The sequence below is a fragment of the Saccopteryx leptura genome, chromosome 6 (genome assembly GCF_036850995.1).
Source record: "Saccopteryx leptura isolate mSacLep1 chromosome 6, mSacLep1_pri_phased_curated, whole genome shotgun sequence".
Taxonomy (NCBI): domain Eukaryota; kingdom Metazoa; phylum Chordata; class Mammalia; order Chiroptera; family Emballonuridae; genus Saccopteryx; species Saccopteryx leptura.
Window position 1 is genome coordinate 159,909,841 of NC_089508.1, and position 26,855 is coordinate 159,936,695.

The 26,855-nt window shown below is 39.1% G+C and overlaps 1 protein-coding gene across 8 annotated transcripts in view; it reads right to left on the reverse strand.

Moving 5' to 3' along the window:
* KLHL3 (kelch like family member 3) overlaps positions 1–26,855 on the reverse strand; it is a 358,874-nt gene that overhangs the window by 272,821 nt on the left and 59,198 nt on the right. For 6 of the 8 annotated variants that reach the window (XM_066344557.1, XM_066344552.1, XM_066344549.1 and 3 more), the window contains one exon: positions 4,793–4,848. The exons of the other annotated variants lie outside the window; for them this stretch is intronic. The gene's annotated coding sequence lies outside the window, so the exon portion shown is untranslated. The remainder of the gene's footprint in view (positions 1–4,792; positions 4,849–26,855) is intronic. 8 annotated transcript variants of the gene reach the window in all.

Consider the following 26,855-nt stretch of genomic DNA (forward strand, 5'->3'; position numbering starts at 1 on the left):
TTATCATGATCTTTTCTTTGCCTGAAATTCCCTTTACCTTCTCAAAGTGTTTTACCACTATTCTCTTTTACAGCCATCACAAAGACCTTTCTTTTTTTTTTTAACTGATTTTACAGAGAGAGGATGGAAAGCAGGAAGCATCAACTCATAGTTTCTTCACTTTAGTTGTTCATTGATTTCTTGTCATATGTGCCTGGACCTGGCAAGCCTGAGGTTTCGAACCGGTGACCTCAGCGTTCCAGGTCAACACTCAATCCACTGTACCACCACAGGCCAGGCTTAGATCTTTTTTCTTGAGTACTCCAGGTCCTGCTAGCTGTTCCCCACTGAGTGCTTAGAATATTTATTTGTTCACCCCTCCTTTACTGTATTTACGTGATACCACCTGTAATTTATACCCCAAATAAATTAATGTATCTAGATCTATAAGACTCAGCAGGGCAGGAACTAGGTCTTACTCATTCTGCCCTAGCATTTAGCCCAGTATATGACTCATGGTACTAATAGAGAAATTACTATTGAATAAATAAGACTATAGTTGAGATGTAACTCAAGTAAACAGAAATTAAAGCATACATCTAGATGGTCTTTAAATGTGAACATTAACTTATTAATGATGTATATTAAACCATTCAAACCCACTAGAAGTTATTACCAAAGACTAGCTTTAAGATGGGTTGACAGGACCAAAGTGGGTCAAAGTTTGATTAGAGGAATCTGGGCTTGAATGCATGGATAAATGGAAATAGCCTGGAGCCCAGGCAGCAGCTCAGTAAACCAGTGCAGGGCTTCCTTGGGTTGCCAGGGGCACTTTGGGGGTATTCAGTATTATAATAACTGTTTAAGTATCTTTGTATACTAATTCTATGACCTCCATTTCTGGATTCCGTTTCTAATAACTGAATTTTCTTCACGTACTAATGGTATGATCCTGTTTCTCTGCATGACCAGTATCTTTCATTGGATACCGTAGGTTATGTAATTTCCCTTCCTTTAGGGCTGTGAGACCTGTTTTCCAATATCTGAAAACTGTTGTTTTCTCTATCTTAATTGGGCTTTTTAGCTGTTTAAGGTAAGAGAATAAATTCTCTTCTTGACATGCCATCATGGCTGGAAATGAAAGGCCTTGCAACCCCAAATAAATTAATGTATCTAGGCATTAAGTATCAATGATTGCTAACATCACAGAAAGAAAGTTAGCTAGGCATTATGTGCCTCCTGATGATATAACGTTATCAATGAAGTAGTCATGCAAAAAAGTATAAATCAAACCTGAGTCTTAACAAGCCTTTCAATATACAAAGGACAGGAACACTGAAAACTACATCAAAGGGATAAAAATCAACAAAATCAAGAAGACTTGATTTGGGGTGACAAATGTGCTATGCAGTGTACAGATGATGTATTATGTAATGGTATACCCCTGAAACTTATGTAATTTTATTAACCAGTGTCACCACAATAAATTTAATTTAAAAAAATTTTTTTCAGAAAACTATAGGACAAAGAACTACTAGTTTTTTCAACAAGTTAAATTATAGGACTATTTAAAGAGGGAAGAAAAGCTATAAATTAAAAAAGATATATCAACGTATTATAATGTGTGGACCTGATCTGTATCCTGATTCAAGCAAACAAACTCTAAGAAAAAATTATGACACTTATAAGACAATTGGAAATTTAAACTCAGACCAGATATGGATGATATTAAGGAACTGTTATTAATTTAGGTATGATAATAGTATTACGATTTTTTAAAAAGAGTCATCTTCTAGAGAAACATTCTGGTCTATTTATAGCTGAAATAACAATGTTTAGTATTTGTTTAAAATTAATATGATGTGGGCAGCTGGGTGGGAGTATAGATGAAATAAGGTCATGAATAGATAATTATAGAAGCTTAGTGATATATCTGTTTAAAATTTCCATTATAAAAATAATTTAAAATTTTTAAAGAGTCATGAAATTCAGATGTGCTCTAAACCTGGCTCTGATATCATTCTGCTCTGTACCTATGGACCAATCACTTCTCTCCAAGCTTCAACTTTCTGCATAAAATATAAAATCTATTCCAATAATATACTTTCTTTATATTCACTTATGATCTATGTGACATGGGAAAGTTACTAAGTTTTTTTAAGCCTCAGTTTCCTCACCTGTGAAAGGTCATGTAAACAGTAGTTAATTCTCAGAACTACTGAATGGGTTAAATTTGGTATTGCATATTAAAGCCCTTATTACAGTACCTGGCACAAAGTAAGCATTCAATAAATACTGTATTATTTGTCGTTATTATCTCTTGCTGCATCTAAAAAATACCAACGGATGAATTCTGTACAATTTTTTTAAATGAAAAGACTTTTTAGTTTATTATTCCCTAACCAATTCCTTCTCCATATCGCCTTTCTTTAGGACAAAGGCAGGAAAATCTGAAACTTCCTCTCTAAAAGCCTGTAGAACAATGTACCAAACAACACAAGGCAGGAGAGAAGGAGCCTGGCGCTCCGTCCCAGTGAGAGTCATTGCTGTGGATCTGGAAAAAACGGGGGTACTTCTTTCATCATTTCAGAATATAGTATGCAGCTGTTCTTTCCTGGTATGTCACATATCCTGAAGTTGCTACCAAGAGCTAAAAACAGAGCTCAGGCAATCAAGACCAGGGTAGCCAAGATCATTCTTTTTCAAGGTGGCCCCATTAGAGATAAAATGGGCACTTTGTCCTCCTTTTCTAACCAAGAGTTGTTCTTCCCCACAGGCCTTGAGGGCAAAACCTGTGTCTAGTTCATCTTGATAGTTTATGCTCCTAGAAAAGCATCTGGGAAAGAGCAGGTACTCAATAAATATTTGTTGGATGAAGGAATTGTTTATTCTTTTGTTTTATTTAGAGTTGGGCAGAAATAAGAAAAAAACATCAATAGGCATACAAAGAACCAAATATTGGAGGCATCTTTGAACAGTTTTTGTTGGGGAGTATGAATTTGTTCAAATCTTCCAGTTCATTTCTTATTTTCCACTACTTATCTTTATTTTTTAACTTTCCTACACTCCCCTGAACTACTATGGTCCCCAAATAAACCCTAAATAGTCTTCCTTCTGAACCTGTGCTTCTACTATTCCTTTCATTTGTTAATCTCAATATCTCTCTTTTTCTCTCTCTCAATATATGCATCCCTCAAAACTTGGCTCCAACCTTGGCCAGCTGGCTCAGTGGTAGAGCATGGCCCGGTGTGGATGTTCTGGGTTCGATTCCGGCCAGGGCACACAGAAGAAGCACCCATTTGCTTCTCCACCCTTCCCCCCTTCTCTCTCTCTCTCTCTTTCTCTCTTTTCCCTTCTTGCAGCCAAGACTCCATTGAAGCAAAGTTGGCCCAGGCGCTGAGGATGGCTCCATGGCCTCGACCTCAGGCACTAGAATGGCACACTTGCAAAGGAGCAACACCCCAGATGGGCAGAGCATCGCCCCCTGGTGGACATACCGGTGGATCCTGGTTAGGCACATGCAGGAGTGTGTCTCTCTGCTTCCCTGCTTACTTCAGAAAAATACAAAACAAACAAACAAACAAACAAAAAAACTAAGCTCCTCTTCCATGAAGATTTTTCTCAACCATTATAGTTAAAAGGGATATGTTCTTTATCTCCTATAACTCTTTAGATTTAGCTTGAAGCATTCATAATAGTCTAGTATATGTTGTGATTAGTTGTATAGGTTTAATTATTTTTAAAAGATTGAGGGTAAGGGTCATCTTTGATTTTCTCAGGTATCCAACATAGTGTCTTGTACATACGAATCATCTGATGGGTATGCTAAATTTTGTGGAATAAGAAATATAATCATTCAACCCAATTTAAAGTATAAAACAAGTGAGCCATAAATAGTGTTTTATTCATAAGATCATTTTCCTTAAAAAGTTGATATGTTTTGAACGTTTTTGCCACCCCATTATTGTATTATTAGACAAAACCTTTCATTTCTTGAAACCTAAAAAAAACTTTCATGAGGCGTGTTTGTTTGTTTTAATTTTTCCATTGATTTGAGAAATGAGAGAGGAAGGGGGAGGGAGGAAAGGGTTAGACAGAGAGAGAGAGAAGCATCAACTCATTTCACTATGCTGTTCCATTTAGTTGTGTACTCATTGATTGCTTCTCATATGCCCTGACCAAGGATAGAACCATGACCTCTAGTGCACTGGGTTCGTGCTTTATCCACTTAGCCACCCAGCCAGCATTGGCATATGTTTTATTTTATTTTTTTTTGTGACAGAGGCAGAAAGATGGACAGATAGGGACAGACAGACAGGAAGGGAGATGAGAAGCATCAATTCTTCGTTGCAGCTCCTTAGTTGTTCATTGATTGCTTTCTCATATGTGCCTTGAGCAGGGAGCTACAGCAGAGCGAGTGACCCCTTGCTCAAGCCAGAGACCTTGGGCTCAAGCCAGCAACCATGAGGTCATGTCTATGATCCCATGCTCAAGCCAGTGATCCTGCACTCAAGCCGGTAAGCCCACGCTCAAGCTGGATAAGCCCAGACTCAAGCTGGATGAGCCCAGACTCAAGCTGGCAACCTCGAGGTTTCAAATCTGAAAGCTGCCTGACCAGGTGGTGGCGCAGTGGATAAAGTGTCGACCTGGAATGCTGAGGTTGCCAGTTTGAAACCCTGGGCTTGCCTTGTCAAAGCACATATGGGAGTTGATGCTTTTTGCTCCTCCCCCCTTCTCTCTCTCTCTCTCCCCTCTCTCTAAAATGAATAAATAAAATCTTTTAAAAAAAAATAAACCAATGACATTCTCTTACCAGGAAGCAGTTCACTGTGGTCTTCTTGGTGTCATTTCCTTTTTTTTTTCTTCCATCTATTTGAGAGAGAGAGGAAGGTGGAGAGGGGGAGAGAAAGGGGAAAAACAGGAGGGGGAAAGGAAGGACAGAGAAAAAGAAAAGAAGAAGAGAGAAGAGGAGGGGGAGAAGGAGAGACAGAGAGAAGTATCAAATTGCTCTTCCACTTAGTTGTGCACTCACTAATTGCTTCTCATACCCATCCTGACCAGGGATTGAGCCCCACCCCCATCCCGACCTCAATGCACTGAAAAGACACTCTATCCACTGAACTACCCCGGCCAGGGCCTCAGAGTTATTTCTTCAAGTTTATTGTTGGAGTACATTTTTTTTTTTTTTTGTATTTTTCTGAAGTGAGAAGCAGGGAGACAGACTCCTGCATGCGTCCGACCGGGATCCACCTGGCATGCCCACTAGGGGGCGATGCTCTGCCCATCTGGGGTGTTGTTCTGTTGCAACGGGAGCCATTCTAGTGCCTGAGGCGGAGGCCATGGAGCCATCCTCAGAGCCTGTGCCAACTTTGCTCCAATGGAGACTTGGCTGCAGGAGGGGAAGAGAGAGATAAAGAGAAAGGAGAGGTGGAAGAGTGAAAAAGCAGATGGGCTCTTCTCCTGTGTGTCCTGGCCAGGAATCAAAGCCGGGACTTTCACACGCTAGGCCAATGCTCTACCACTGAGTCAGGTGGCCAGCTGGCCTGGGCTTGGAGCATATTTTTTATCATCTCACCCAACTTTTTCCATTTTACACATGAGTCTAAAGTCTAGAGAGAATATATTATTTGATCAAGGTCACTCAGCTAGTGTCAGGTCCCATAATAGAATCTCATTTCTTAACTCCTAGTTCTCAACATTACACCCAACAAATGTCTGGGCACACATATGGCCATTAATAAATTTTCGTGAACTGAAATGACTCCTTCTTTGTTTAACTAAACTATCTACCATCCTGGAGAATGTAGAAAAAAAGAGGTGAAAGTGCTATTCTGAATACTAGGTTTAAAAGGCAGTTTGGTACATTCCAGAACAGGCTGCCTGAGTTCTGATGTGGTCTCTTCCACTGCCCATCTGTATGACCATAGGAAAATTGCTTTACATTTTTTAGCCTCAGCTTCCTCATTTGTAAAGTAAACATAATAACAGAAACTACATCATTTGGTTGTTTACTCATTCAATAACATTTGTTGAACACCTGCTCTGCAGCACGTACTGTATTAGATGCTGGGGATACAACAATGGACAAGAAAAACAAGACCCTACCCTTAGGAGCTAACGCTCAGCTACTATTAAAGGATATAATCTATATAACACACCTAGTAGAGAGTCTGGCACCTAATAAATGTTCAATAAATATTAGCTGCTGTTATTATTATTTAAAATGTACTACATATCCACATTTGAAAAGCAAATAAGCAAAAAAATTTTACAAAGAGACAGCTCCAACCAATATTTTAGGGCATAAAGCAGTTCACATAGCAGTATTTCACAAGGACAGATATTATCACCATGGCAACATTTTCCTGAGTTCCTTAAGAGCACTTGCTTGATCGTGTGGAAGGTTCAGGCATGGTCTGTGAAAGCACCTTGCAAAGAGTGTCATGCAGGGAGCTCTCCAGTTTATGTTCAAAAATAACTTTCTCTAGAGAATTATTTAATAAAACAATGTATAAAATCTTAAATTAAGAAACATAAATTAGAGAATAACTACTTGTATTATAGTGGGAGTCATCAAAGATTGCCTTTCAACAGCCAGCTTCTCTAGCATATTCAAAATATGATGTACTGTTCAAAACAACACACGATTAAAAGGTACATGAAAAGATACTCAACATTCTTAGTCATTAGGGAAATGCAAATCAAAACCACAATGAGATGCCACTTCACACCCACTAGGGTGGATATAGTTTTTAAAGTGGAAAATAACTAGGGCTGGCAAAGAGGTGGAGAAATTGGAACCCTTGACATTGCTAGTGGAAATGTAAAATTAGTTCAGTCTCTATGGGAAGCAATTTGGCAATATCTCAAAAAGTTAAACATGAGAATTCCCATATGATATTGCAATTCCATTCCTAGATATATAACCAAAAGAACTGTATGTACATGCATGTTCATAGCAACACTATTTACAAAAGCCAAAAAGTAGAAACAGCACAAATGTTCATCAACAGATGAACAAATAAATAAATTGTGGTATATACATACAATGAAATATTACTCAAACATAGAAAGAAATGGACTGCTGATACATATAACAGCATGGATAGTTCTCCAAGGTATTATGCTAAGTGAAAGAAACCAGATACAAAAGGTCACATGTTAGCACTGACCAGTTGGTTCAATGGACTGAGCATCGTCCCCATGTCTGGACATCCCGGGTTCAATTCCTGGTCAGGGCACACAAAAGAAATGACCATCTTCTTCTTTGCCCCTCTCTTTCCCTCTACTCTCTCTCTTCCCCTCTCGCAGCCAGTGGTTTGATTGGCTCAAGAGTCAGCATCAGGTGCTGAGGATAGCTCGGTTGGTCCAAGCGTCAGCCTCAGGTGCTACAAATTGCTCAGTTGATTTGAGCATTTGCTCCAGACAGGGGTTGCCAGGTGCATCCTGGTCAGGATGCATGTGGGAGTCTGTCTCACTATCTCCCCTCCTCTCACTTAAAAAAAATAATAATAAGGTCACATATTATGTGATGACTTGTATATGAAATATCCAGAATAAATTCATAGACACAGAACGCAGGTTGGTGGTTGCCAGGGGTTATGGGGAGGGAGAAATACAGAGAAACTGCTCAATAGATAAGAGGTTTTACTTTGGAATGATGGAAATGTTTTGAAATTAAGCAGAGGTTATAAAGCATTGTGAACGGACTAAATGCCTCTGAATTGTCTCTTAAATGGTTAGTTTATAACAAATACCCTTTTTAAAAAGGGTTAATTTTATGTTACATAAAATTCATTTCAATAAATTATTTTTTAAGATGTTATCCACATGGCCTAAAAACATAAAATGTAAAAAAAAAAAATTACAAGTGACTGCTTAGCCATCTCAGAAACTCATAGGACCTATATCTACTCAGAGTAAAGGAAGGAACAGAGAGCCCTTAGTAAAATCCTGGCTTCTTCCTGTTAAAAGATTATTTTCAAGGTGTAATTATGACTGTCATACAAATACAAAATGAACATAGGTCAAAGGTTTTTATTTAACTCATTAATTAATTCAGAACCAGTAAGATGTTAAAAACTAGTTTAAGAGGTAACCAGAAATACTGAAATGAATTCATTAATAGATGCACAACTAGTTTCTGTGTGTGTGTATGACAAATAACTTCTCTCCTTTGGAATTCACATCCTTGTCAGATTAAAAAAATAAAAAACTTGGTCCAGGCTGAGTAGCTCAGTTGGTTAGACTAGAACAGGGGTCCCCAAACTACGGCCCGTGGGCCACATGCGGCCCCCTGAGGCCATTTATCCGGCCCCTGCCGCACTTCTGGAAGGGTACCTCTTTCATTGGTGGTCAGTGAGAGGAGCATAGTTCCCATTGAAATATTGGTCAGTTTGTTGATTTAAATTTACTTGTTCTTTATTTTAAATATTGTATTTGTTCCTGTTTTGTTTTTTTTTACTTTAAAATAAGATATGTGCAGGCATAGGAATTTGTTCATAGTTTTTTTTTATAGTCCGGCCCTCCAATGGTCTGAGAGACAGTGAACTGGCCCCCTGTGTAAAAAGTTTGGGGACCCCTGGACTAGAACATCATCCAGATGCATCAAGGTTGTGGGTTCAATCCCACCTGGGAACATACAAGAATCCACCAATGAATACATAAATGGAACAACAGATAGATATTTCTTTCTCTATCCCTCTTCGTCTCTCTCTAACACACACACACACACACACACACACACACAAACCAATTATTAAAAAATTTAAGGAGTCGGCTTAGATAACCTGCACCTTGCCTTGATCTTTGACAGCCTGGTAAGAACCAGCATCCAGGGGCCAGGTGCTGAGTCATGGATTCCTACAGGTAACAGAGCCCTTTCAGCCATCTGCACTCATGATCATATCACATAAATTACTTCTCTTCTGATGAAACATGCCATGCCTTGATGAGGGAGACCTTCTTTCTAATGAATCATTCCAGGACAATTTACCTTTTTACACTGCTAGTAGAAATAGGATTATCCTGAATTTCCCCAGCTTCTGTCATGACCAACAACATCGTTTAATTGTTAACTCACTGAAACTAGAGAGTAGTAGTCTAGAGCTATGAAACAAAATGAAATAAAATAGTTGGTCTACAAAAGATGCTAAAAAAAATACTGGTTGAGTTGAATGGCTTTCGAAATTTTTATAATGTGGGGGGTGATCAACTCACTCAGTTTACTGTATTATAGTAATCCTCTACACTTAGGGATTACTTACTCAGGGAAACTAAGAATTACTAAGGATTGCATTTGGGATATATTTGGTTTACTGTAAATGTAGATGTAGGATGACATTTATGTTTCTTCCTTTTATTAGAGTTTTCACAGTACTCTTCAGATGTTCAGTACTGGGCACACAGTAAATCTTCAATCAACACTTGCTGTTTAGGCCCTGGCTGGGTGCTCAGCTGGTTAGAACAAAGTCCCAATAAGCCAAGGTTTCAGGTTCGATTCCCAGTCAGGGCACATAGAATGCATTAATAAGTGGAACAACAAAGCCATCTCTCTCTCTCTCTCTCTCTCTCTCTCTTTCTCTAATCAATAAAAAATTAAAAAAAATTTTAAAGCTTGCTGTTTAATCATATAATTTGTTACAGAGAGGGAAAGGCTACACTGTCACAAATTTTCAGTTTATTCATGCTAACAGGAAGATTATTTATTAGACCTAAATTCTCTTATTGTATTTAAGGTATACTGATCAAACCAGGACATTCAAAAGCACATCCACCAAGTGTGTTCAGCAAAAGGCTTAAGCTTTCAAGAAAAGTGCTATTCCGCACACATCTCCATAAAGATCTACAACCCTGCATAGGTTCTCCACCAAAGCCAATGCCAAGGTTAACATCAGATGAAATCAGATAAGTTGTAATCCTGACCCAAGCAATTGTAGCTATCTCCTATCTTCTGTACTGAAAGAGTAGTCTAAATTTCATTGAAATGCCTATACACAAATTCTTTACCTTCCAGCTAAAAATGCTTTGATTACCATGAGACTTTGGTTTCTGCCCTGCCTTTTATCTCCTTGTTTTCATTTAGATTTGATGTATACTTATTAGGAACTAAAAGTCACATCTTTTTGTCTTTCCGTGTGGTTAACTGAAAGCTGGGGCTGCACTGGAGTGGAAAGGAGTGGAATCAGGAGAGCCTTCCCCATTCCTTCCAGCTGATACCCTAGCCTATCTGCACACAGCTGCCATTCCAGTTTATGCCCCTCCTTGCCAAGGAGCAGGGATCTACCTCAAACAAACCCACCCTTGAGGGGCTCCTTCTGTGGAGACAACAGAAGCAGAAAAGCAGACTGACAACGTGGAGGCTGACCTTTTAAATCAAGGCTGCTGGTTGACCGGGTTTTGTCATCACAGTGATCCTACAAATGAGAACAATCAAATATTCCTATTCCTTGGGCACAAGACAGAGAATACAGTCCTGATGCTTTTAATTTATAAGTAGCTAGTGGCTTCCCACTTTTACTCCTCTCAGGACTAAATATATTTACTCATTTACTCACTCATTCATCAATAAACTCTTAGCTAATGCCTACTATTAAAGTACTAAACAAAATGCAGTAGGGGATTCAAAGATACTGTGACTCAGTATCTCCTGGTTCCAAACATCTGGAGCTGCTAAAGACTCTGCACTTCCCAGCACTCCTCTCTCTGGTCAGACAAGCCTTCTGAGTGCCAAGCTGGGTGTGTGGGAGACTAGAGAAAAAGCAGCCCTTTCATTCTCTTCAATGTTATCTGGGCCCTTGATTCTCTACACTGGGGAAGCCAGGCAGAATTTGAAGATCTGCAAAAGAGTTGCTGGTTACTTTAAGACTGGAAATGAGAGGGAAACATAAAGAGAAATTGTATTAATATTGCCAGAAGGAAAAGAAAAAGGATTTGTGAGGAAAAAGAGAAGAGTCATGAAAAGAATAGTAAACAGCTGATCTCTACCAGAGATGACATTGGGATTTTGACTCACCATGTAGATAGAACTCAGCTCAGAAGGTCAATACCTACCTGTGATGGAACCCTGAGAGCTGGATTAAAACATTCATTATGTACATTGTATGGTACTAAATGCAGGGAAATAGGTGGAAACAGAATAAGCAGTACTGAATCCTTTTTTGATCTTTCCTTCTATCACACAGATTCAGTCAAAAATTGAAGGAAATCTAAGAAAATTGTTCTTGAGTTTGGATCTTTGGTTAATTCATTTTTCTTTCACTTTTCTGTAATATGTCCAAGTTTTCTATAATGAAAATGCATTTGTATAGAAACATTTAAATAAATTATTTTATAAAATTTTTAAAAGCCCTCCAGAGTTGGAGAGAGACTAGACATTGCTGCGTGACCGAAAAATCCCAGTTCCCAGGGCTCTAAACACTAATTGCTGCCAAGGTCTCAATCCATTGGCTTTTCTAACAGATAACAAAGGAATAATAACATCAGCCTTCCTTACAGAGTTGTCTAAAGGTCACAAGAGAAATATGTAAAAGTGTTTTGTGAGTATCAAGCACTTAATCAGTGTAAAATACACTGCTCACAAACATTAGGGGGTCAGAGAACGTGCAAATACTTCAGCACTTTTAGTCTTTTGTACAGTGCATTTTCACCAATGAAATAAAACTTGGTTTTGCATCTCATTTGCATAACCAAACAACTTTCTTTGACTTGTCGTTTGCTTTTCTGATGTTCTTATTTAATTTAAAAAATCAAATGCTTCTTTTTTAATTGCTTCATATTCACTTTGAAATATCCCCTAATTTTTGTGAGCAGTATAGTATTATTTAAGTTAAAGGCAACTAACTTCCTATAAAACTGAAAGAGGGTAGGTATAGATATAAATAAGGTAGGGATTTAGATAGATTTCCTCTCCATTTAAGTGCATATGAAAATCATAGGTTAAGTCTGACTGGCAAAGGCTCTCTGCACAGGACATCTACACCAATGGAAATAGAAATTCAGCAATAAAAATCTTTACTCCATGTCAGGTGACTTGGATCACTGAAATCTTCAGGTCCTAGAACAGACTTCCTGAGAGCTCTTCCCACCTTTCCAACTCTGGTTGAATCTGACTCTTTGGGGAAAACAATAAAACCCAACTAACATGAAGAGTCCTAGCAAAAATATATTTGAACTAGAAGAGATCACATGCTTTCCCCTGAGACTGGCCTGAGTTTGGTTTTGAGTTCTCATCTTGATGTATTTAGCTATGTCCTGGGACTTGGAGGGACTAATTAACTGAGCTGGACAAGAAGAAACAATAAATGTATCAGGACAGGGCTACAAACTTTTACTGACCCTAGTCCATGGCCAAATCTGATTCTCATCCTGGCTTTTATCTGCACAGTGCATTAGGAGAATAGATGATGTCAATACCAGCCAAGAAGATAGTTATCTCAATACTCAACCCCTGGCAGGAGAATCTGTGCCCTGATTTATTTTTAGTACTTTTCTACCTTAGTAATCCAGTCATCTGAAGAAAAGCCAGCAACCTGATGTTCTCTGAGCTCACCGTCCTTATTTATACCTTAGCAATTACCAAGACATTTAGTTACCTGGGGGGTTGGGAAGTGAAGGGAATTTACTAGGAGTTTGGGAGGTCCTATCATTTGCAAACTTTCAGAGGCCACACAGGATTATTATCCCAACCTAAGTAGAAGTGTGGGCCTCACTATTTTATTGATAGTAACCTTTTATTTAAGGGAGAAAGACAAAGAAAGAAAGGTTGCTAACAAAAACAGGTATGTATTGCCTATCATTTTTATCAGCAGGGTGAAGGATGGGGTGAAAAACAAGAATTCTGCTTTACCTTTTATAAAATGATAGACCTTAAATTAGGGCATAAATTCTATTCATCTTAAGCATCAAAATGGACTATTGCCAAGAGTTCACAATGAATAGTGAGTGCCTTTTCACCAAGATGCAGAAAGTAAAATAGCAAAAGGTTAATCAGTCATTTCCACATTTTTGCATTTGGATTTAACTCCAAATATTTAATTTTATTTCAATCTCATACAGCTTGTGAGGACAGATTTATCCAACACCAGCTGTCTTCATATTTGAAAGCTGCACCACAAAGACAAAATTAGAATCAAGTGAGGATCATATTCCTCAGCAACAATTCTGCTCTATGTCCAACTGATGCCGAGCCACCACTGACAAATCAAATACTAGCATTATTATGGTTTCCTTAGACATTTCCTAAGCAGCCACAATGTGGTAGAAACTGCATAGATCACACACACACACAAAAAGGCATGAGCCCTAAACTCATAGAATTATACCTCTTGGTACAAATTTATTTCCAAGATTGTTTTGACAGAGGAGGGAGTGAGGACGTCAGCTATCACAATCTTACCCAATTTCTTTTTAGAGTTTTCCACTTCACGAATTTTCCAAACTTGTATGAGGCACAAATTAGACTGAATTATGGGTAAGGTACAACTGTCCATTATATTAAACAGGTAAGATCAAATGTCATTGTCTTGATGTTAGATATTTCATGTGATAATACATTATGCAAAAAAAACAAAGGATAATCTCAAAATCCTAAAGCTCAAAGTTATTTGTTAATATTCACATTGAATAGAGTCTAAGTGTAGAAAAGTAGCTGTAAAAATACATTGTAATGTTCTATGTTCTATATTTCAGTTTGGAAAATCATATTTTTCACCATGCACTTTTCAAGAGAAGAAAGCAAAACTAACCAATAAACACACAAAAGATGCGCCTCATTTAAAAACATGCAAATCTACAAAACTATAAGCTACTGTATTACAAGGATTATAAGGAAGTTATTTCAAATAACTACTAAGAATGTACCATTTAAGTAAAGGAAATTAGGTGATTACTACTAAAACTTAAAATGCATGTGCTTCCACCCTTCCGAGATTCCAGTGCTATAGATATACTTATAAAAGTGTACAAAGTGCCTGACCAGGTGGTGGCACAGTGGACAGAGCGTCAACATGGGATGCTGAGGTCCCAGGTTCAAAACCCCAAGATCACCAGCTTGAGCATGGGATTACAGTCATGACGCCATGGTCGCTTGCTTGAGCCCAAAGGTCGCTGGCTTGAAGCACAAGGCTGCTGGCTTAAGCAAGGGGTCACTGGCTTGGCAGAAGTCCCCTGGTCAAGGCACGTATGAGCAGCATCCAATGAACAATTAAAATGCTGCACAAGTTGATGCTTCTAATCTCTCTCCTTTCCTGTTTGTCTCGGTCTCTGTCTCTCTCTATTAAAAAAAAAAAAAAAGAAGTCTACATTGGTCTATTTGTAAAGATACTCACTTATGTATTTTTTTTAGCACCTTACATGTTTTTTAGCAGGGAACTGATTATATAAACTATTATAAACCATATAAAAATTCTATGTAGGTGTTTAAAAGAATAAATTAGATTTTTGTGTGCTGTTATCAAATGATTACTCAGATGCAGTAACTGGAAAAGCAAGGTATATAATATTATATATAGCATGGTTGCGTTTATGAAAAAACAAAGTCATATACATGATTTTATGTGTGTGTAATTCTGTATCTGGAAGGATATTAAGAAACTGTTAATAGTAGAAATTGGAGACTGAAAAGGGTCAAGTTTTACTTTTTACTTTATACCTGCTGTACTCTGAATTTTTAGAATTTTTACCCTAAGCATATACTACTTTTATTTTTTTTAAATTTTTGGCACTCATAAATTTGTTTCAATTTTCTGAAAAATTCATTTGCATGGAACATCTGAAATCCCTAAAAGTACCTTATGAAACAAAATAATTAAATTATACTCAGAGTAATTTTATTACTAACTATATTTACTGTCTTTAGTTTGGTAGAATTGGCCAGAATTCCATTTATTTCCTAGGATGGATAACGAAAAGGGAACAGTTTTTATTTATTGCTTTTATTTTGAAAATGGATTTGGATTTGACCTTCCAGGATATATTTCTTCATACTTTAGTGTCATTTTAATGACTAGAAAATGTTTAATGTCATAATATTTAATGCAAGAATAATATTAAATATGACAATATTCTGAAAATATTAAATTCATTATGAACTGTGACTTCAAGGTTAAGAATCCAAGAATATAACTCTGAATAAATGGCAAGCAAGCATGTTCTGATTTGGTAAAGCACTCTATAAATTATTAAATGGAACAGAAATTCAAATAGAATATTAGTATATTTGGTTGGCACTACTGCCTTACCTGATCTCACCAAGCCTCAGGCTAGACATAAGATTATCTGCATTTTGATATACTCTACAGAAAAGCCATCCACAAATAAATGCTAAGGTGGCAATTTTAATTTTCTTCTCTCAGTTTTGGCAGACACTGTAGATAGGATGGATTCTCCATGATGTTACTTTTTTTGTGTGGCAGAGAGAGAGAGAGTCAGAGAGAGGAACAGATAGGGACAGACAGAAAGGAAGAGAGATGAGAAACATCAATTCTTCGTTGCAGTTCCTTAGTTGTTCATTGATTTCTCATATGTGCCTTGACCAGGGGGCTACAGCAGACCAAGTGACCCCTTGCTTGAGCCAGTGACCTTGGGCTCAAGCTGGTGAGCCTTGCTCAAACCAGATGAGCCCATGCTCAAGCTGGCGATCTCGGGGTCTCGAACCTGGGTCCTCCACATCCCAGTCCAATGCTCTATCTACTGCACCACCGCCTGGTCAGGCATAATGTTACTTTTGAGTACATAATGTGTGTGTAGTAGTTTGTTTTTTAAATGTACTCAAAAGTAAACATATATAATAATTCATATTTTGAAGTGAATTATAAATTAATATTCATTCCATTCTTCTACTTTATTTACTGTTTTATTGTCTTGTTTATTTTTAATAATATAACAAATCCTATAAAGTGATTAGGATCCAAGAACTAGAATAATACCAATAATTTTTGTTATCTATGTGCTCCCCACTCATTGTTCTTTCAGTCTTACCTCACCTTAATCACTATCCTTTATTTTGTATTTATTATGTCCTTGCTTTTAAAATAAGTCCTACTAAGGGTATATTATTGAATCCTAAGTTAAAATAGGACAGTTAACACCGAATGAATTCCTTTATTCATCCATTAGCATTACAATTAATTTAATGAAGGGCAGGACCCTGCATTGAACACTTTGGGAGATATACAGATACCTGAGATAGCAAAGCACTAAACCTGACACTCAATACATTTTTGTTGAATTAGATTCAGCAGAAAAATTTATCAAGTACAAAGTTTAGGGTTACATCCTTAACAAACAAGAGACTGGCATACATCTCTCGGAATTTGGGCAGATAAAGAGATTTATGACCCAAACAACTTCCCAGCTCCCCTCCACCCAGGGCCGGTCTGTAAAGCAGGTAACTTCCTTGTTGCCAGTCCCCTCCTCTCTCCTTTCTGCAGATTGTATCATTTGGCATTAAGGGCCAGTAGTTGAGTCTCTGCTACTTGATACCTAACATGAAACTTCTACCCCATCTGTCCTATGCATGATGACAGATAAATCTCCCTTAAGTACAGATTCTATCATGTCATGTATAACCAGCACAGAAACCTGCAATGATTCCTTAACACATAATATCATCTAAATCCTTACTCTGGTACTAAAGACTCTTTGAGATCTGATCCTATCAAATCTTTTCAACCTCCTCTCCCCTGTCAAACTGACTTACTTGCTATTCCTTATGCATGTCTCACATTTTAACAACGTTAGGACTTTGCTCATGCTATTTGTCAAAGTGTGCTCTGTGAACTAGCAGCATGTTTCATCTGGGAGCCAACACAAAACTACTAAATCAGACTGTACTTTTTAACAAGATTTTCAGGTGTGTATATGGACATTAAATTTTGAGAACCATTGTAAAACTATCAAATTCTTTTCCATGTTGCTTGAGGGTCTACTATTATCATTAATTTATCTCCCTACAGAATATGTGAGCACCTAGAAAGCAAAGAGCTATCCAAATTATGTGCCTAAAATATACTGCCCAGCCCTCAGAAACAAAGGAAACAATGAGTGAATACTCAAAAATCTATAGATTGACTAAGCTGGTATCAGTTCCGCAGCTAAAAAAGTAACTAAAATCACCACCCTTCACTCTGACAAACCAAGCCCAACACAGACATCATACCCACAAATACAGACAGACAGACATTCATACCCAGTGTTTTATGGACAGGATTTTTAACAGGAAACAAAATTGCAAAAGTGATGGTAAAGCCTGACATGAATATCAAAACTGTGTCTGAAGTAACTAAACAATCATTCTTAGTTCCCTTTAAACTAAAACTGAGGGGCTAGGTTTACTTGAAGGGTTCAGGTCATTTTAGGGCTCTAATATTCAAAGATTTTGTGATTCTAGGTGACATCTCTTCGGCACTGTCCTTCAATGACTGTAGGAACCAGGGACAGCCCTGGGATGAAGTCTGAAGCTGCAAAGCCTGACTTCCTCTCTGAGTTCTCTCTAAACCCCAACTTCTCTATAACGTCCCTGAAAAGTTCCTGCTCTGCATGTGTCTACTATCATTACACCTCCCCCGCGATCTCCTGGCACCTGAAACTGCCCCTTGCCTTCATGAGCCTGTCATTGTCATACTTCTCTCCCCAGTATACTATGGACTCAGCTTCTCAATCTCTCACACAGTTCAACACTGCTAAGGTGACAATAAGATAAACTAAACTATGTTAAAAGAAGACAGTTAGAAAAGAAAGATGTCCTGCTAACCTGTCCTAATCACCATCTTCCTCTCCTTGTATATAATTCCTTAGTAATTTTCTTGAGAGAACTGAAGTGGACAATCATCACATCATATTCTATGGTGAGGGCACTGGACCTAGTGAGAATTTGCTCTAGGGGTCTCAAATATTTTATTTATTAAACACACTTTCTGGTCTGCCTCTGCCAAGACCTCTGATGTAGGTCTTTGGGGCTTTGACCTAGAGCTATTTCACATCTCAAAACAGAGTTGATACAGTTACTACACATCTCTCTCACATTTTATTTTCCTGAAGTTGGAAACGGGGAGGCAAACAGACTCCTGCATGTGCCCGACCGGGATCCACCTGGCATGCCCACCAGGGGGCAATGCTCTGCCCATCTTGGGGCGTCACTCTGCCGCAATCAGAGCCAATCTAGCGCCTGAGGCAGAGGCCACAGAGCCATCCTTAGTGCCGGGCAAACTTTGCTCCAATGGAGCCTTGGCTGCGGGAGGGGAAGAGAGAGACAGAGAGGAAGGAGAGAGGAAGGGGTGGAGAAGCAGATGGGCGCTTCTCCTGTGTGCCCTGGCTGGGAATCAAACCCGGGACTCCCACAAGCCAGGCTGACGCTCAACCACTGAGCCAACCAGCCAGGGCCTCTCTCACATTTTGCAAAAGCTTTTTATACAACATCCAGTTCTATTTACCTCCCACCACATATATTTTCTTATATACCTATGAAATGGCAAAGAGCATTGTCAGAGTTAAGTTTCTGAACCAGTGTCCTGTTTATGAGATTATGGGTGGAGATTTCTGTTCATATCCTTATAAGGCCCCTCCTAAACTGAAAGGCTAGTTATGAAGTAGAATTTTTCCTTAGAACCCAGGTCCTCTTTCCCCTCAATTCCCAAGAGGTACACAGGTCAAGGAAGTATATTTCTTTCTTTTTAATTAAAGGGTTTTGTTGTTGTTGTTGTTGATTTTAGAGACAGAGGAAGGAAAGAGCAAGACAAAGACAGGAACATCACCTGTTCCTGTATTTGCCCTGACCGGGAATCAAACCAGCAACCTCTGAGCTTCTAATAAACTAAGCCACCTGACTAGGGCAGAAGTATATGTTGTATAGCAGAGGTCAAGAACTCTCTGCTCTAGAGATGGATTGTGTGGATTTATTTCTGGCTCCACCACTTTTTTTTTTAATCAAGTGAGAGGCAGGGAGGCAGAGAGACAGACTCTCGCATGTGCCCCAACTGGGATCCACCCAGCAACCCCCGTCTGTGGCTGATGTTCTGCCCATCTGGGGCCGCTGCTCCATTGCTCGGCAACTGACCTATTTTAGCACCTGAGGTGAGGACATGGAGCCATCCTCAGCACCTGGGGCCAACTGCTATTCGAGCCATGGTTGCAGGAGGGTAGGAGGGGCAGGGATAAAGAAGCATATGGTCACTTCTTCTGTGTGTCCTAACCAGGAATCAAACCCAGGACTTCCACATGGCTGGACCTATGCTCTACCGCTGAGACAACTGGCCAAGGCTGTTTCCACCACTTAATAGCTATGTGACTTTGGGCAATCTGTGTAACTTCTCTAAGTTTATGTTTCCTTATTTGTAAAAGAATAATAATATTATCTTTACATCTTGGGTTTTTCTGAAGGATGAATGAGAAAATAAAGTGGTTAGTACAGTGCATGGGTAATTAATCTCATATTTAGAATTGCAAAAAATCAAGCTCAGAAAGAATTATGCATGGCATTTTATTTTATTTTTAATTTGTAAAACCGAAATGGCGCCGTGAGGAGCGCAACCGACAAATCTCCCCAAAATTTCAACAAGTTCATCAATCAGAGACAGAAAAATCTATCCTTGAAGCGTCCGAGAGTTCCACACACTGAAGGCGAAGTGCTATCAACAAGACCACCCTCAGATGCCATTAAGAAAAAGGAAATCGAATATCATGGATACAAAAGATAGAGAAGTAGCACAGATAGATGTGGAAAAATCTATGGAGAAAAAATTTAATATATTGGAAACCTTGGAGCTAAATGACAGAGAATTTAAAATAGAAATCCTAAAAATACTCAGAGATATACAAGAAAACACAGAAAGGCAATTTAGGGAGCTCAGAAAACAACTCAACGAACACAAAGAATATATTACCAAGGAAATTGAAACTATAAAAACAAATCAAACAGAGATGAAAAACTCAATTCATGAACTGAAAAATGAGATAACAAGCTTAGCTAATAGAACAGGTCAGATAGAAGGTAGGATTAGTGACATAGAAGACAAGCAACTTCAGGCACAACAGAGAGAAAAAGAGAGAGACTCAAAAATTTTAAAAAATGAGAAAGCCCTACAGGAATTGTCTGACTCCATCAAAAAGAATAACATAAGAATAATAGGTATATCAGAGGGAGAAGAGAGAGAAAATGGAATGGAGAATATATTCAAACAAATAATAGACGAGAACTTCCCAAGCCTGTGGAAAGAACTAAATCCTCAAATTCAAGAAGCAAACAGAACACCGAGTTTTCTTAACCACAACAAACCTACTCCAAGGCACATCATAATGAAAATGGCACAAACCAACGACAAAGAAAAAATTCTCAAGGCAGCCAGCGAAAAGAAGAATACAACATATAAAGGAAGGCCTATTAGATTATCATCAGATTTCTCAGCAGAAACTCTACAAGCTAGAAGAGAGTGGACCCCAATATTTAAAGCCCTGAAAGAGAGGAACTTTCAGCCAAGAAAACTATACCCATCAAAGCTATCCTTCAAATATGAAGGAGCAATAAAAACATTCACAAATACAGAAAAGATGAGGGAATTTATCATCAGAAAACCCCCACTCCAGGAAACACTAAAGGGGGTTTTCCAACCAGATTCAAAGAACAAAACAAAACAAAACCACAAGTAAAAACTCCACCAAGAACACAATAAAACCAAATTTAAACTGTGACAACAAAAGCAAAAAAAAGGGGAGAGGACGGAGATTAACAGTAGCAAAGGACGATGAAGTGCAGAAACACTCATAAGATAGGGTACTACAATGAATATGGTAGGTACCCTTTTCATTACTTAATTGTAACCACCCTTAAAAAAACCACCACAGAAGCACATGACTTAAAAAAGATAACAACAGAGGAAAGAAGTATGGAATACAAACAAACAAAAACAAATGATAGAAAAACAAAAGAGAAGAATCAAACAAGACACAAAACTAACAGAAAGCAATTTATAAAATGGCAATAGGGAACCCACAAGTGTCAATAATTACAATAAATGTAAATGGATTAAAAAGATACAGAGTAGCAGAATGAATTAAAAAAGAAAATCCAACTGTATGCTGCCTGCAAGAAACACATCTAAGCAACAAGGATAAAAACAAATTCAAAGTGAAAGGCTGGAAAACAATACTCCAAGCAAATAACATCCAAAAAAAAGCAGGTGTAGCAATACTTATATCTAATAATGCTGACTACAAGACAGAAAAGTACCCAGAGACAAAAATGGTCATTTCATAATGATTAAGGGGACACTGAATCAAGAAGACATAACAATCCTTAATATATATGCACCAAATCAAGGAGAGCCAAAATATATAAGACAGCTACTTATTGACCTAAAAACAAAAACCGACAAAAATACAATCATACTTGGAGACCTCAATACACTGCTGACGGCTATAAATCGGTCATCCAAACCGAGAATCAATAAAGATATATTGGCCTTAAATGAAACACTAGAGCACCTGGATATGATAGACATCTACAGGACACTTCATCCCAAAGCGACAGAGTATACATTTTTCTCTAGTGTACATGGAACATTCTCAAGAATTGACCATATGTTGGGCCACAAAAATAACATCAGCAAATTCAGAAAAATTAAAATTGTACCAAGCATATTTTCTGATCATAAAGCCTTGAAACTAGAATTCAAGTTCAACTAGAATGCAAAAAAGAGGAAAAAATCCCCACAAAAATGTGGAAACTGAACAACATACTTTTAAAAAATGATTGAGTCAAAGAAGAAATAAGCGCAGAGATCAAAAGATATATACAGACAAATGAAAATGACAATACGACATATCAGAATCTCTGGGATGCAGCAAAAGCAGTGATAAGAGGGAAGTTCATATCACTTCAGGCCTATATGAACAAACAAGAGAGAGCCCAAGTGAACCACTTAACTTCACACCTTATGGAACTAGAAAAAAAAGAACAAAGACAACCCAAAACCAGCCGAAAAAAGGAAATAATAAAAATCAGAGCAGAAATACATGAAATAGAGAACAGAAAAATTATAGAAAAAATTAATAAGCCTGACCAGGCGGTGGCACAGTGGATAGAGCATCAGACTGGGATGCAGAGGACCCAGGTTTGAGGCCCTGAGGTCACCAGCTTGAGCGCAGGCTCATCTGGTTTGAGCAAGAAGCCCACTAGCTTGAACCCAAGGTCGCTGGCTCCAGCAAGGGGTTACTCGGTCTGCTGAAGGCCCGCAATCAAGGCACATATGAAAAAGCAATCAATGAACAAGTAAGGTGTTGCAACGCGCAATGAAAAACTAATGATTGATGCTTCTGATCTCTCTCCGTTCCTGTCTGTCTGTCCCTGTCTATCCCTCTCTCTGACTCACTCTCTGTCTCTGTAAAAAATAAATTAAAAAAAAATTAATAAAACAAGGAGCTGGTTCTTCGAAAAGATCAACAAAATTGACAAACCCTTGGCAAGACTCACCAAGGAAAAAAGAGAAAGGACTCATATAAACAAAATCCAAAATGAAAGAGGAGAAATCACCATAGACATCATAGATATACAAAGAATTATTATAGAATACTATGAAAAACTATATGCCACCAAATTTAACAATCTAGAAGAAATGGATAAATTCCTAGAACAATACAACCTTCCTAGACTGAGTCATGAAGAAGCAGAAAGCCTAAACAGACCAATTAGCAAGGAGGCAATAGAAAAAAACTATTAAAAACCTCCCAAAGGCCCTGGCCGGTTGGCTCAGTGGTAGAGCGTCGGCCTGGCGTGCAGGGGTCCCGGGTTCGATTCCCGGCCAGGGCACACAGGAGAAGTGCCCATCTGCTTCTCCACCCCTCCCTGTCTCCTTCCTCTCTGTCTCTCTCTTCCCCTCCCACAGCCAAGGCTCCATTGGAGCAAAGATGGCCTGGGCGCTGGGGATGGCTCCTTGGCCTCTGCCCCAGGCGCTAGAGTGGCTCTGGTCGCGGCAGAGCGACACCCCGGAGGGGCAGAGCATCCCTCCTGGTGGGCAGAGTGTCGCCCCTGGTGGGCATGCCGGGTGGATCCTGGTCGGGCGCATGTGGGAGTCTGTCTGACTGTCTCTCCCCATTTCCAGCTTCAGAAAAATAAAAAATAAAAAAATAAAAAACCCCTCCCAAAAATAAAAGTCCAGGCCCAGACGGCTACACTAGTGAATTCTATCAAACATTCAAAAAGACTTGGTTCCTAGTCTACTCAAAGTCTTCCAAAAAATTGAAGAAGAAGCAATACTGCCAAACACATTTTATGAGGCCAACATAACCCTCATACCGAGACCTGGCAAGGATGGCACAAAAAAAGAAAACTGCAGACCAATATCTCTAATGAATATAGATGCTAAAATACTAAACAAAATACTAGCAAATCAAATACAACAACATATTAAAAAAATAATTCATCATGATCAAGTGGGATTCATCCCAGAATCTCAAGAATGGTTCAACATACGTAAAACGGTTAACGTAATACACCATATCAACAAAACAAAGAACAAAAACCACATGATCTTATCAATAGATGCAGAAAAGGCATTCGATAAAATACAACACAACTTTATGTTTAAGACACTCAATAAAATGGGTATAGAAGGAAAATATCTCAACATGATAAAGGCCATATATGATAAACCATCAGTCAACATCATATTAAATGGCATAAACTGAGGACTTTCCACCTTAAATCAGGAACAAGACAGGGTTGTCCACTCTCTCCACTCTTATTTAATGTGGTGCTAGAAGTTCTGGCCAGAGCAATCAGACAAGAGTAAGAAATAAAATGCATCCATATCAGAAAAGAAGAAGTAAAGGTATCACTTTTTGCAGATGATATGCTCCTATACATCGAAAACCTCAAAGACACCACAAAAAGATTACTAGAAACAATAAACCAATACAGTAAGGTTGCAGGATACAAAATTAACATACAGAAGTCCATAGCCTTTCTATATGCCAACAATGAAATATTAGAAAACGAACTCAAAAAATTAATCCCCTTCACGATTGCAACAAAAAAAATAAAATACCTAGGAATAAACATAACAAAGAATGTAAAGGACCTATATAATGAAAACTACAAAGCATTGTTAAAGGAAATCGAAAAAGATACAATGAAATGGAAAAATATTCCTTGTTCTTGGATAGGAAGAATAAATATAATCAAAATGGCCATATTACCCAAAGCAATTTATAAATTTAATGCAATTCCCATCAAAATTCCTATGACATTTTTTAAAGAAATGGAACAAAAAATCATCAGGTTTATATGAAACTATAAAAAACCCCGAATAGCCAAAGCAATCCTAAAGAAAAAGAATGAAGCTGGGGGCATTACAATACCTGATTTCAAACTATATTATAGGGCCACGACAATCAAAACAGCATGGTATTGGCAGAAAAATAGACACTCAGACCAATGGAACAGAATAGAAAGTCCAGAAATAAAACCACATATATATGGTCAAATAATTTTCGATAAAGGGGCCAACAACACACAATGGAGAAAAGAAAGCCTCTTCAACAAATGGTGCTGGGAAAACTGGAAAGCCACATGCAAAAGAATGAAACTCGATTACAGCTTGTCCCCTTGTATTAAAATTAATTCAAAATGGATCAAAGACCTAAATATAAGACCTGAAACAATAAAGTACATAGAAGAAGACATAGGTACTAAACTCATGGACCTGGGTTTTAAAGAGCATTTTATGAATTTGACTCCAAAGGCAAGAGAAATGAAAGCAAAGATAAATGAATGGGACTACATCAGACTAAAAAGTTTTTGCTCAGCAAGAGAAACTGACAACAAAATAAACAGACAGCCAACTAAATGGGAAATGATATTTTCAAACAACAGCTCAGATAAGGGCCTAATATCCAAAATATACAAAGAACTCATAAAACTCAACAACAAACAAACAAACAATCCAATAAAAAAAAGGGAAGAGGAAATGAACAGACACTTCTCCCAGGAAGAAATACAAATGGCCGACCCTGGCCGGTTAGCTCAGTGGTAGAGCGTTGGCCTGGCATGCGGGAGTCCCGGGTTCGATTCCTGGCCAGGGCACACAGGAGAAGCGCCCATCTGCTTCTCCACCCCTCCCCCTCTCCTTCCTCTCTGTCTCTCTCTTCCCCTCCCGCAGCCAAGGCTCCATTGGAGCAAAGTTTGCCGGGGCACTAAGGATGGCTCTGTGGCCTCTGCTTCAGGCGCTAGAATAGCTCTGATTGTGGCAGAGCACGCCCCAGATGGGCAGAGCATCGCTCCCTGGTGAGCATGCCGGGTGGATCCCGGTCGGGCGCATGCAGGAGTCTGTTTGACTGCCTCCCCATTTCCAACTTAAGAAAAAAAAAAAAAAAAAGAAATACAAATGACCAACAGATATATGAAAAGATGTTCATCTTCATTAGTTATTAGAGAAATGCAAATCAAAACTACAATGAGATACCACCTCACACCTGTTAGATTAGCTATTATCAACAAGACGGGTAATAACAAATATTGGAGAGGCTGTGGAGAAAAAGGAACCCTCATTCACTGTTGGTGGGAATGTAAAGTAGTACAACCATTATGGAAGAAAGTATGGTGGTTCCTCAAAAAACTGAAAATAGAACTACCTTATGACCCAGCAATCCCCCTACTGGGTATATACCTCAAACTCAGAAACATTGATACATAAAGACACATGTAGCCTCATGTTCATTGCAGCATTGTCCACAGTGGCCAAGACATGGAAACAACCAAAAAGCCCTTCAATAGAAGACTGGATAAAGAATATGTGGCACATATACACTATGGAATACTACTCAGCCATAAGAAATGATAACATTGGATCATTTACAACAAAATGGTGGTATCTTTTGTTTTGTTTTGTTTTTTTCCTTTCATTTTTCTGAAGCTGGAAACAGGGAGAGACAGTCAGACAGACTCCCGCATGCGCCCGACCGGGATCCACCCGGCACGCCCATCAGGGCCGACTCTCTGCCCACCAGGGGGCGATGCTCTGCCCATCCTGGGCGTCGCCATGTTGCGACCAGAGCCACTCTAGCGCCTGAGGCAGAGGCCACAGAGCCAACCCCAGCGCCCGGGCCATCTTTGCTCCAATGGAGCCTTGGCTGCGGGAGGGGAAGAGAGAGACAGAGAGGAAAGCGCGGCGGAGGGGTGGAGAAGCAAATGGGCGCTTCTCCTGTGTGCCCTGGCCGGAAATCGAACCCGGGTCCTCCGCACGCTAGGCCGACGCTCTACCGCTGAGCCAACCGGCCAGGGCCAAAATGGTGGTATCTTGATAACATTATACGAAGTGAAATAAGTAAATCAGAAAAAAACAAGAACTACATGATTCCATACATTGGTGGGACATAAAAACGAGACTAAGAGACATGGACAAGAGTGTGGTGGTTACCTGGGGTGGGGGGAGGGGGGTGCAGGAGGGAACGAGGAAGGGGGAGGGGGAGGGGCACAAAGAAAACTAGATAGAGGGTGACGGAGGACAATCTGACTTTGGGTGATGGGTATGCAACATAACTGAATGACAAGATAACCTGGACATGGTTTCTTTGAATATATGTACTTCTTGATGTCACCCCATTAACATTAATAAAAATTTATTTATAAAAAAAAATCCAGGCCCTGGCCAGTTGGCTCAATGGTAGAGCGTCGGCCTGGCGTGCAGGGGTCCCGGGTTCGATTCCCAGCCAGGGCACACAGGGGAAGCACCCATCTGCTTCTCCACCCCTCCCCCTCTCCTTCCTCTCTGTCTCTCTCTTCCCCTCCCGCAGCGAGGCTCCATTGGAGCAAGGATGGCCCGGGTGCTGGGGATGGCTCCTTGGCCTCTGCCCCAGGTGCTAGAGTGGCTCTGGTCGCGGCAGAG